Below are 12,508 nucleotides of genomic sequence, written 5' to 3'. Positions count from 1 at the left end.
CAGGCTGGAATGTTGATAGTCGTCAGAGTAAAGCATACAGAAGGCAGCAGAATGTGTGGTGAAGGAAGCACACAAGTAAAGCTGAAGGTTCATCGCCACTCATGTGGTAGAACTTACATTGAATGATGGGTTAGCCGAGATGTTTCACAGTAGTAATTTATTATCAACAAAGGCTGAGTTTGTGTAGAGGGTGTGTAATGTCACCATGGCTATCTAATGTGTTCATGAACGGGGTGGTGAGGGTGGTAGATGCGACGGTCATTAAGAAATGACTTGGGGTATAAGAACCTGGAGATGGTGAGGGTCTGGGAGGTGTCAACTGCTGTTTGCAGATGGTATGGCTTTGTTGGTATACTCAAGTGAGAAACAGCATCTACTATAGCGACCACAACAACATGTGGCATCTCCAGTCATCACCATCACGATCACCACCATCATCACCACCACCACTATCACCATCATCATCATCATCACCACCACCGTCACCTTAGTAACAGCGCACCAGTACCACGCAGATCGTGCACCCAGTGTCTACAGCCACTGCCAATATTCTCTGCCGGTCAGCGGTCACTCACTCACTCACTCACTCTTGTGCGGCGGACAAAAGCCTTCCGGTCTGCGGTCCTTCCTCGGCCTCGGCAATGGTCCCAACCACCTGATTCTTGATCACTGCCAGACTTCGGGGCAACTGAGGGATACTCCTTAAATACAGCAGAGCTGAGACTCATATAAGACGACTGAAGGAACTGGACGTGTGCACGGATGCCATTCTACGAGCAACTTCTCAATATTGGTGTTCCGTGAATGGAATGTACAGTTGTAAATTGTCCAGGATTGTAAAGTTGGTGTTAAGCTCCTCACACATTGATGTCTCCCACACACCACCTATTTCGCCCTCAGAGGACAGCGCTCAGCCTCTAGCCGTTTTTGTTTGACAAAAGTAGCATGCCTTCAGGCAACCCAAAGTTGCAGTTCTCATTTCAGCGTGTCTAGACATCTCTCTAAATGCATCAATATTTACTACTCCAACAGACATACATCCATCTGAAGCAACACTCCACGAGAAGTGCTGAGAGACCTGGCAGCTGTATACTAATCATTATGATCACTTCTGTAAGGAATGTACAGGTACATGTGGCAAGTGTACACTTAGGGTACAGGTACATGTGGCAAGAGTACACTTACCACTTACGGTACAGGTACATGTGGTTAGAGTACACCTAGGGTACATGTATGTGTAGCCAGAGTACACCAAGGGTACATTTGCCACTATGGTCCAAAACATTGCAAACGTCGGCTTTACACTACTCCTGGTAGTCACACACTTGAACACCACAGCGTTTTCAAGCCTCAAGTTCTTTTGTTTCCAGAACTTTGTGATCATTCTACCGGCTATGTTGTCCTCAAGAACATCATTGTACGATAGCCATGGTTTGCCATGACCTGAGGTATACAGTGTACCTGTATTACGTTACGAGATCTCATGTAACCCTCAATGCCGTAATATATTCATAAAATCCTGAATTCAAGATATCCTGATCCTGTTAATCCCATTGTGGCCTTCCTTGTATATTGCACCTGATCCTGATCCTGTTAATCCCATTGTGACCTTCCTTGTATATTGTCAATATTGTACGTGAGCACCTTACCTACACCAGCATCGATCACGGTCTCACCAGGACACACCTGGGTCCTCCTGTTACTCACCTACGCAAACCTGCTTTACTTACACTGTATTTTTGTCTTCACTTGCTGTACTTACACTGTATGTTTGTCTTCACTTGCTGTACTTACACTGTATGTTTGTCTTCACTTGCTGTACTTACACTGTATGTTTGTCTTCACTTGCTGTACTTACACTGTATGTTTGTCTTCACTTGCTGTACTTACACTGTATGTTTGTCTTCACTTGCTGTACTTACACTCCAGAATCTTGTAACCTTTCATAAGTTCTCGTCAGTATTACTTTGTATCTTAATGTACCCCCAGACCTTCCCTGAATATTCTTCCTCTTTATCGCCACCAGTTAAATTATCCTGTTCTACCCTCTAGAACCAATATATCATGTGTTATGCTGTTCTTCATGTGTGTGACTCCTGCTTAAGTTGTTATGTGTTATGCTGGACCCACCTGGCTATGTACTGTACCCACTGCACGCTCTATATTTGCTTCATCCTCATCCTGGCCATGTACTGTACCCTTCTCCCATATCATCATTGGATACTTTATCTGTATGTTTAGACGAATGCATATTTCAGGACACAACACCCCAGTCCGCGGCCTTGTTGTACTGTGAGGATAGTTGCTTTCATGAATGATGTTGTCTTGTCTGCGAGAGAACCTCCCTTGCAAATCATTTCAACCAAGTGGAAATATAATCATGTCCACGACGACCATCAGGCCCGGGTAGGCTGTGGGAGGCATCCCTCCAGGTTTACAACACTATAGTAATAACTTTTATAGATACTTGGTTGTATGTAAACACATAACTCTAGCAGAGAAGATTCAGATGACCACCAGATCAGGCTGGTCAATACAACGACGAATAAATGGCGGGAACAGATGCCTGGCAGCCCTTCCGTCCCTGATGTGCCTCTCCCAGTCCAGATGTTGCCCACCTGTCCCAGATGTTGCCCTTCCGTTACAGATGTTGCCCTCCTGTCCCAGATTTTGCCCTTCCGTCCCAGGGTTCCGTTCCCATTTCAGGTGTTTCGCTCCCATTCCACAGGGCCTCAGAGCTAACAAATCAATATCAATTTTTTTCCCCCTGCTGAGCGTGCCATTGCCAGACCATATGTTAGGTCCCCTCCCACATATACGCATACGTGCAGGGTGTCACATGGTATTCTGACGTCGACATTACAGGCGAATACAAACGGCCTATCTGGGCACCGTGCCGACGATGTGGACCACTTTTCAGTACAACTTCCACAGCGCCTCAACAGCATATGACTTTTATCATGTACTCTCATAAGATCTTGTTTAAGGGTATTGGATTACTAGCAATCGAATAGTCATTTCCCTGTTAGGGGCGATCATAGCCTCGCAGTTAGCGTTCCCAGCTATCACGCAAATGGTACGGGGTTCGAATCTTTGCATATATATATATATATATATATTATCATGTACTCTCCTAAGATCTTGTTTAAATTTAAAATCTTATATTATTTTGTCCTCCATACTATGCACAACTGCCTCTCTGCCACGTTGGAACCAGATCGTTCTGCGTTCATTCAAGTCCTTGTTGCTTCGTCTCACTTTGACTGAGACAAGCCGGGCTTCATACCAACCCTTTATATATCGGTGCCGATGCCTTCCACGGCAGTCTCAACCCAGACGGCATCCTGAGGTGTAGTGGCTCTTCCCCGAGGTGTGGTGGTGTGGTAGGGGAGCGTAACGATTTTTTTTTTATAAGTCAAGCTGCCTTTGTGGTTAAATGCACTTGTGGTTGTGTTAACATAGCTTTATGTTGTGTGCTGGGAAATTGCTTTTCATATGATTTGTGGTAATATTTTTCTATTCATGGGGATGTGATTCATGGATTCATTGTTGATTTAATTTGGTTAATTAGTTATTATACTTGATGTTACTTTGTGATTTTGTTACTTCTATGTTTTGATTAATAATACTGATCATTATCAACCTGGGCTCATTCTAGACTTAATAGAATAATTTTTCACAATCATTTATGACGGGTCTTCGCCTCGCAGTATAACCTAGACAACAGTGCTCTATATCGACCATTACTTTCATTACTGTGAGAGCTAGATTAGTTATACTTTTCATCTGTCGACGAGAGGATTACGTGGTGGAGTACGGGAGGCTGGTAGTCCACGTTGCTTAGTAACAGGAACAGTTGGGACTGTAGGACTCCCAGCTCAAGTGATACCCTTCTCTGCTGATGTACTGCACCTACTGTATGTTATGCACTTGCCTCTATCTACATATGAATATGCGAAGCCTTCACCCAAGCTATCACTAAATCAGTTCATCTATGGGTACTGTTATATAAACAGTGAAGTTTTCTAAAAACCAAACCTCCGAGTGTTGCTTACCCAAGACCATCGTCAGCTGGGTGTGTGTTGTTGTGTACCTTGAGGAAACACGGTGATCTCCGACCTGAACATTAAGGAACGCGATCACTGCTGGTCATGTAGTTGAAAGCACTAGACTCGGTCAAGATCAATTAGTGTCATCAGCCATGACACTACACCAATAATGCTACAATCCTATACCGATAATGCTATAATCCTATAGTCTTGGATGATGAAATCATGCTTACAGCACCGCGCCAGACCACTTTAATTATCACATTCAATACTTGTCAGATCACCTCAAGCCAGAGCTCGCAACCACTTGCCTATTACTTTAACTACAGAGGAAGCTAGTGCGTCTCGTCTCTAACCAAAAGACGACTTATCTTATTCCTGTACTAAATACTACTTTAGTTAATGTTATTAATTTATATCTGCGGAAATTAAAGATAAGATTCGTAAGAAAGCAACATTAGTTTGCAACCCTGGCCGCAGACACCAGGTGTTGACAGAAGACTGTAAGACAAGTTTTAAGAAATTTTTGAACTTAAAATAACAGTAATTAAGTATATTCTTTCATATGTAAGTCATTATCGATAGTTGTATGTCTTACATTCGACCGAATTTTTCTGCAATGATGTGATTGCTTATATATACTTTATTTCATATCTCAATAAGATGACCACAATGTGTTCTTTGTTTTTTTGTCATCAATTGATTGATTCATCCATTCATTTCATTTAGTAATGCATACATTTTTCTTTGACGATGACGGTACATACAGTATCATTATAAATACATAATTCCAGTGTGGTCCTGATGGTACATTCCAGGTAATAACATCAAAAGACATAACTGAAATAGATCCAAGTTAGATCATTTCATAATGAACACAAACGAATGTGAAAGACCTGAGTACACTATCATCGTTGAAGTAGAAAAATACGAAAATAATCATATGACTATGATCATTTAACGTTAATATATTTCGGTAAAACAGTTTTTTTTTCTTAAATACATATTACTTTGACATGTGTATGTACTGTCTTTGCAAACTGTGTTAAACGAAATTAATGATAAAACTCGTACGTTACTGTAGTAGAGAGTAGAACAATTCTACATTGATAATGACCAGCCAAGTAATTGTGCACCCCCCCCCCCCCCCAATTGGATTATGGCGCAAAAGAGGATACAGAATGCGTGGATGGTGCAGAGGACAGGCCTTAGTGAAAGAAATATATAGTATGAAAAACAGATAGCAATTCATGCAGTGCTTTTGTGTAATATGGAACAACATAATGCGATCTGTACGGTAATGCAGTGTAACATGGGACAACAGAACGCAATTCACACAGTACTGTAGTTTAGTGTAGAATAACAGATAACGTTGATACATGTTGTGGCCCTATATACCTGAACAATGTGTCCTAACCTGTTGTATGTATCAGTAAGATTATCAATAGTATAATGTGTGATGAAACTTAAATAATGTCAATAGTGTAATGTTATAGGTACCAAGAAAAGAATTTTCTGTGTTTTGTTCATAGAAAACGTAAAGCCTTAATTCTTTGAAGTAAACCTAAACTAAATGACTAGATAGTAGAGAGTTTTCCAGAAATAACAACATCGTTGAAGTTTAGATGTCATTCCTTACATGCTGTATTTGTAAACATTCGCAAATTAAACAGATCTCTCTCCTTCCTCATTATTGGCAAACGTTTGCTTTGCTTGCAATACATTTCACACATCCTCAACTAACTCTTAATCCCATGTATTACACCTGACGAGTTCGTACAATCTATATTACCTGTAGATTTCTGCAAGGTACAGTGCCGATTTGTTTCTCGTAGCTATATCAAGTGCTTGATCCAAATAACTATGTCATCTAAGAGGTACGAAGGTAGGACATTGGATGGTTTATGACATCAAAATCTTTCTGTCAGTCCAGTGACACAATATACTCTTCCGTCTACTTGATCTAACATAGATGTCATTCTTCCATAGAATTTTAGGTTAAGAAATGCATACAACCCTCTCCCTGAAGCAGTGCCGCCTCCCAGTTAGACAGTTTGCAAGAAGCCAGCCATTTACCTTCTTATCTTTTCCAGTACAAACTACTCTTGATAATGAGACAACTCTGCAGTTCACCGCGATTTGCCGATCACCTTCCTAGATATCAATACGACATTCGCCCTTCACAACTCTGGACCTACTTTGAATGAGTTAGCAAGTGCCTCCGTTCGTTTCTTCAGCACACATGGGGAGACTTCAGGTAAATGAGCTTTTATGAGTCAAGTTACTACTCTGAGAGCCTGATTATATATTTCCATCAATTTCTGGTCCTTTCAGGACGTTCTTCTTTCATCTTGCAGTATTAGCGTCCTTGGTAAAAACGCTTTTAAACTTATCATTCAGTTCTTCACACACTTCCATATCATCCTCAAACATTCTTACCCCAAGTTCCCTTAGCCTGATTATTTACCCTTTAACAGATAATTTACTTCTGATAAAGTATGGAGAAGATTTGGATTGTCTTTTGCTTTGTCCAGCATACTCTTTTTAAAGTTTCTCTAATCCATCTTCCTTACCTTGCACCTCTCGCTTTTTGCTCTGGCCGGCCATACTGTCATCTGCATCTCTTCTGTCATACATATCTCGCCTCCATCTCTTGTGTACATTCTTTATTGAACCTTGTTTCTCTCCACCTTTTAATCTGTATCCACCTGTTGCATCTACTTTCACCCATGTTCTGACTACTGTAGCTTTTATATCATTAGTCTGTACTCTGATCATAGAACTCCCTTTCCCAGTTTACACTTCCAAGCAACTTGATCAACTCTACATAATCATTACGATTATATTTCCTCTCTGCATCTTGTTCCCTTCTCATGCTCTACATCCACGGTCAAAATCAAGACAATATCCAGCAGGAATGGCGTTTCATCCCGGTTCTAGTATGAACCATAACGTATTAATGCAGGACGTTATCTCGTGTACATTTTAGGAACTTTTTAACTTTTATGTTAGTGGCTCCAGTTACAGACACATGTCCACATCAGTGCTACGCCGAAATCGACACGTGAGGAAAGTTTATGAGGAAGAGCAATTAGAAAAGAAGGATATTATTAAAAAAAAATCGCTTTCAAAGATTTTAGAGGAAATGGAAAATCTGCCTTAAAAATAATCCAGGTCAAACTTGTTAGGAAAGACATGTAGTGGTGGAAATTTCCAAAACTTCGACGTGTAGGAATTATACAGATCTCAAAATGGCCCACTTTTGGGTTGCCAATCGTCAGTATCAATTGTCATGCACTGATTTGCCGAGAAATACGCAATACTAGGAGCATCCTAGCAGCCACTTTCGGAAGCAAAACTACAGTAATACTTAAGAAAGGGAAAATACTGGAAAGTTTTAAATTCGTGGAGGCCCCATGTCTCGAGCTTTCTCTAACATCATACAACTTTTCCATCTTACGTATGTCGTCCACATTCATTATGATGTCGGTCAAGTAATTCCACTACTCTCGTAAGATACAAATGGATCAATACATCATGTTACTCTTGCTTAACATTATATAATGACGTCTTGTTCTACTATGGTATCAAAATGGTTTAAAAAGTTAAAAGCTTGTAATCAAGTCAACCCTCACTCTTCCTTCAGTGGTGGAAAAATTTGTACCCTATCTTTCATTGTAACTTATCTCTTAATTCTGTTACCATCTATAACACTATCCTTTAAACCTTCCCTATTAGTTTTTTGTGCATCATTACATGCGTTGACCAAACTTGAAAAGTTTTGACCTTTGTGTGTATGAAAGAGTATTAAGTACAATAACAAGACGAACATAAGGTAAGTTTTATTTACATGTGTTCAACAGTTTATATAATAACATCATATGTACATCTATAGATCAGTCCTTCGAAATGTATCCTGTGCATAACTATAACGGATATATCACTGTATCATCCTCTAGTTAAGAACAGAACGAGTGCGACTGGAAATTGTCTGGCGCTACCTCGCTCAAGCAGGGGGGCAGCGATGCTGTTTCCTGTGGGGCGGGGAAGCGCCAGGAATGGATGAAGGCAAGCAAGTATATGTACATGTGTAATATGTATATACCTGTGTATGTATATATATGTATATATGCGTGTATGGGCGTTTATGTATATATACTTGTATATGAGCGGATGAGTCATTCTTCATGTATCCTGGCGCGACCTCGCTGACTCGGGAAACGGCGATCAAGTATGATGATAATATATATATATATATATATATATATATATATGTATGTATATATTGGAAAGGATCTCAATTTTGCGCTTGATCAAGTATATTCCTGAGTCCGCGGGGAACACGATAAGTTCCCAAGTGGGAGACCAAATTGGAGGTGGAAAGATGGAGTGAAAAAGATTTTCAGCGATCGAGATCGAACATACAGGAGGGTGAAAGACGTGCAAGGAATAGAGTGAGTTGGGACGTTGTGGTATACCGGGGTCCACGTGCTGTCAAAGGATTGAATCAGGGCATGTGAAGCGTCTGGGGTAAACCATGGAAAGTTTTGTGGGGCCTGGATGTGGAAAGGGAGCTGTGGTTTCGGTGCATTACACATGACAGCTAGAGACTGAGTGTGAACGAATGTTGACTTTGTTATCTTTTCCTAGCGCTACCTCGCTCGCGCGCGGAGTGGAGGGGGGGGGGGGGGTGCCATTTCATTTGTGGCGGAGTGGCGACGAAATGGATGAAGGCAGCAAGTATGAATATGTACATGTGTATATATGTATTTGTCTGTGCATGTATATGTATGTATACGTTGAAATGTATAGGTATGTATATATGCGTGTGTGGGCGCGTATGTATACACGTGTATGTATGTGGGTGGGTTGGGCCATTCTTTCGTCTGTTTCCTTGCGCTACCTCGCTAACGGGCGAGACAGCGACAAAGTATAACATTTATATATATATATATATATATATATATATATATTTTTTTTTTTTTTTTTTCTTTTTTTTCTTTACTTTCATACTATTCGCCATTTCCCGCATTAGCGAGGTAGCATTAAGAACAGAGGACTGGGCCTTTGAGGGAATATCCTCACCTGGCCCCTTTCTCTGTTCCTTCTTTTGGAAAAAAAAGATAGATATATACATATATACACAAGTACATAATTCATACTATCTGCCCTTATTCATTCCCGTCCCCACCCCGCCACACATGAAATGACAACCCCCTCCCCCTGCATGTGCGCGAGGTAGCGCTAAGAAAAGACAACAAAGGCCACATTCGTTCACACTCAGTCTCTAGCTGTCATGTATAATGCACCGAGACCACTGCTCCCTTTCCACATCCAGACTCCACAGAACTTTCCATGGTTTATCCCAGACGCTTCACATGCACCCGGTTCAATCCACTGACAGCACGTCGACCCCTGTATACCACATCGTTCCAATTCACTCTATTCCTTACACGCCTATCACCCTCCTGAATGTTCAAGTCCCGATCACTCAAAATCTTTTTCACTCCATCTTTCCATCTCCAATTTGGTCTCCCACTTCTCCTTGTTCCCTCCACCTGTGACACATATATCCTCTTTGTCAATCTTTCCTCACTCGTTCCCTCCAAGTGACCAAACCATTTCTGCTCTCTCAACCACACTTTTTATTACCACACATCTCTTACCCTTTCATTACTTACTCGATCAAACCACCTCACACCACATATTGTCCTCAAACATCTCATTTCCAGCACATCCACCCTTCTCTGTACAACTCTATCTATACCCCACACCTCGCAGCCATATAACATTGTCGGAACCACTATTCCTTCACACATACCCATCTATGCTTTCCGAGATAACGTTCTCGCCTTCCACACATTTCTCAATGCTCCCAGAACTTTCACCCCCTCCCCCCCTATGAATCACTTACGCTTCCATGGTTCCATCCGCTGCCAAATCCACTCCCAGATATCTAAAACACTTCACTTCCTCCAGTTTTTCTCCATTCAAACTTGCCTCCTAATTGACTTGTCCCTCAACCCTACTGTACATAATGACCTTGCTCTTATTCACATTTACTCTCGGCTTTCTTCTTTCACACACTTTACCAAACTCAGTCACCAGCTTCTGCAGTTTATCACCCGAATCAGCCACCAGCGCTGTATCATCAGCGAACAACAACTAACTCACCTCTCAAGCTCTCTCATCCACAACAGACTACATACTTGCCCCTCTCTCCAAAACTCTTGCATTAACGTCCCTCACAACCCTATCCATGAACAAATTAAACAACCATGTAGACTCTCTACTCGTACACATGCCTTACATCCTCGATAAAAACTTTTCACTGCTTTTAACAACCGGCCTCCTACACCATATATTCTCAATACTTTCCACAGTCTCTCTCTCTCTCTCTCTCTCTCTCTCTCTCTCTTTCTCTAGTGTAAGTAGTGAGGTGAGATGTAGATTTGTAGGGGACATGCGGCGGTCCAGCTGGTCAAGGACTAAAGCCTCTAGGGGCCTTCCTCACCTGACGCAGGTTAGGGATTTTCCCACGCCATCGTTCTGTCAGGAGGTCACAGGGTGACCTTAAGAATACCATGTCAGATACCTGACTGGCAGTGGCCCCTAACGACCGTCCATCTCTAGGATTCACTCCAGATGTTAGAGATCTCTCCACCTGTGTAACCAGATTTATGATTACGTTAATCATAAATCAAGTATGATAAGTACTAGGACCATGTGATGTAAGGGTTATGTATGATAAGTACTAGGACCATGTGATGTAAGGGTTATGTATGATAAGTACTAGGACCATGTGATGTAAGGGTTATGTATGATAAGTACTAGGACCATGTGATGTAAGGGTTATGTATGATAAGTACTAGGACCATGTGATGTAAGGGTTATGTATTAGCAGCTCAGACGGTGGTTGAGCATGTTGTCAAGTGATGGTGCCCCTGGGAGGCGGGTAGTATAGTGGGAGGCAGATTATGACCCGATTGTACTGGGTAACTTATCTTTTTGTGAGATTGAATCACTTAATAAGATATTCGACTTTAGTATCAGTGTTCATAAAAGGAGTTTAAGAGTGATACATTCTGTTAAAAATTTCTTGTAGAACTTAAGAGCCAGTGGTGGGATGGCCTCAATCCCTGACTGACTCATCATACAACCTGACCCGAGGCTCCCATGTAAGGGTGACTCATATTTGGTTAGGTTCTGAAGAATCATTCAGCATAGACAAAACTTGACGTAGAGGAATCCATCAGCATAAATGATAATCCGTGAGGACGAGGGATTGTGAAGGGGAGGAGTACAGGCAGAGGTTCAAGTCAGTGTGTTGTAGAGGGCGGCTCTTGAACCGAGAATACAACAATGTACAACAACTGTTGTGGGACGAGAACAAGAGTGTGTCTTGGATAGAGAACCTGGAGCTTTATTACCTTAGCTTCATGAAGGACATGACTGCTCAACAATGACCTTCCTGTGATTGTTTACTTACATGAAAATATGTACAACAGATGATTCTGGTTTGCTGTTTGATAGGTTTCTATTACGTGGTTGTTTATACTGAGTCTTTGGGATAAAAGCTTAACCCTTGCTCGGAGTTCTTTTAATGTACATTTCTGATATACTCGCATGTTAGGACGGGACTAAAGCTCAGATGGTTTACGTTATCAGGAGAGAGACTTACAGGTTGTGGGTTAACAACACAGCTAAAGATCTTATTATCCACTACACTGTATATATCATACTCTTCATTACTTAGTTTGTGCTCTTCTAAACTATGCCTGCAACACAGGAGATATCTGCCTGGTCTCGAGTCATCTACCTGGTCTGGAGTCATCTACCTGGTCTGGACGTCATCTACCTGGTCTGGAGTCATCACCTGGTCTGGACGTCATCTACCTGGTCTGGAGGTAAGTACATATTCTCTCTCTCTCTCTCTCTCTCTCTCTCTCTCTCTCTACATTAAGTCATGAGTTCAAGATTTACAATATCAATAAAGTCTGGAGACGTAAGACAATCGGGGAAACCACTCGGACATTTACTTCAAAACAAAAGCTGGTACGATTTCGGTAGGGTCCCCAAGCCTAGGGGTGTCCCCAAGCCTGGGAGGGGTCCCCAAGTCTGGAAGGGTCCCCAAGCATGGGAGGGTCCCCAAACTTAGGAGAGTCCCCAAGCCTGGGAAGATCCCCGAGCCTGGGAGGGTTCCCGGACCTGGGAGAGTCCCCAGGCCTGGGAGAGTTCCCAATCCCGGGAGGGTCCTAAACCTGGAAGGGGCCCAAGCTTAGGAAGGGGCCTGAACCAAGTGAAGTTGAAGTACTCAGACACGTGAAGCTCTTAGCGTGAGCAAGAGCAGGTCTTAGTCTTGTAAGAGCATTACAGGCGGAAACCCTGAGCCAGGTGGGGACCTAAAGCAGGTGGAGATAGTCAAGCGGTGGTGGTTCCTGTGCCACTGACAAGCCCAT

The sequence above is a fragment of the Panulirus ornatus genome, chromosome 42 (assembly GCF_036320965.1).
Source record: "Panulirus ornatus isolate Po-2019 chromosome 42, ASM3632096v1, whole genome shotgun sequence".
In the NCBI taxonomy this organism is placed as follows: domain Eukaryota; kingdom Metazoa; phylum Arthropoda; class Malacostraca; order Decapoda; family Palinuridae; genus Panulirus; species Panulirus ornatus.
Note: the sequence above shows the minus strand (reverse complement) of the source record.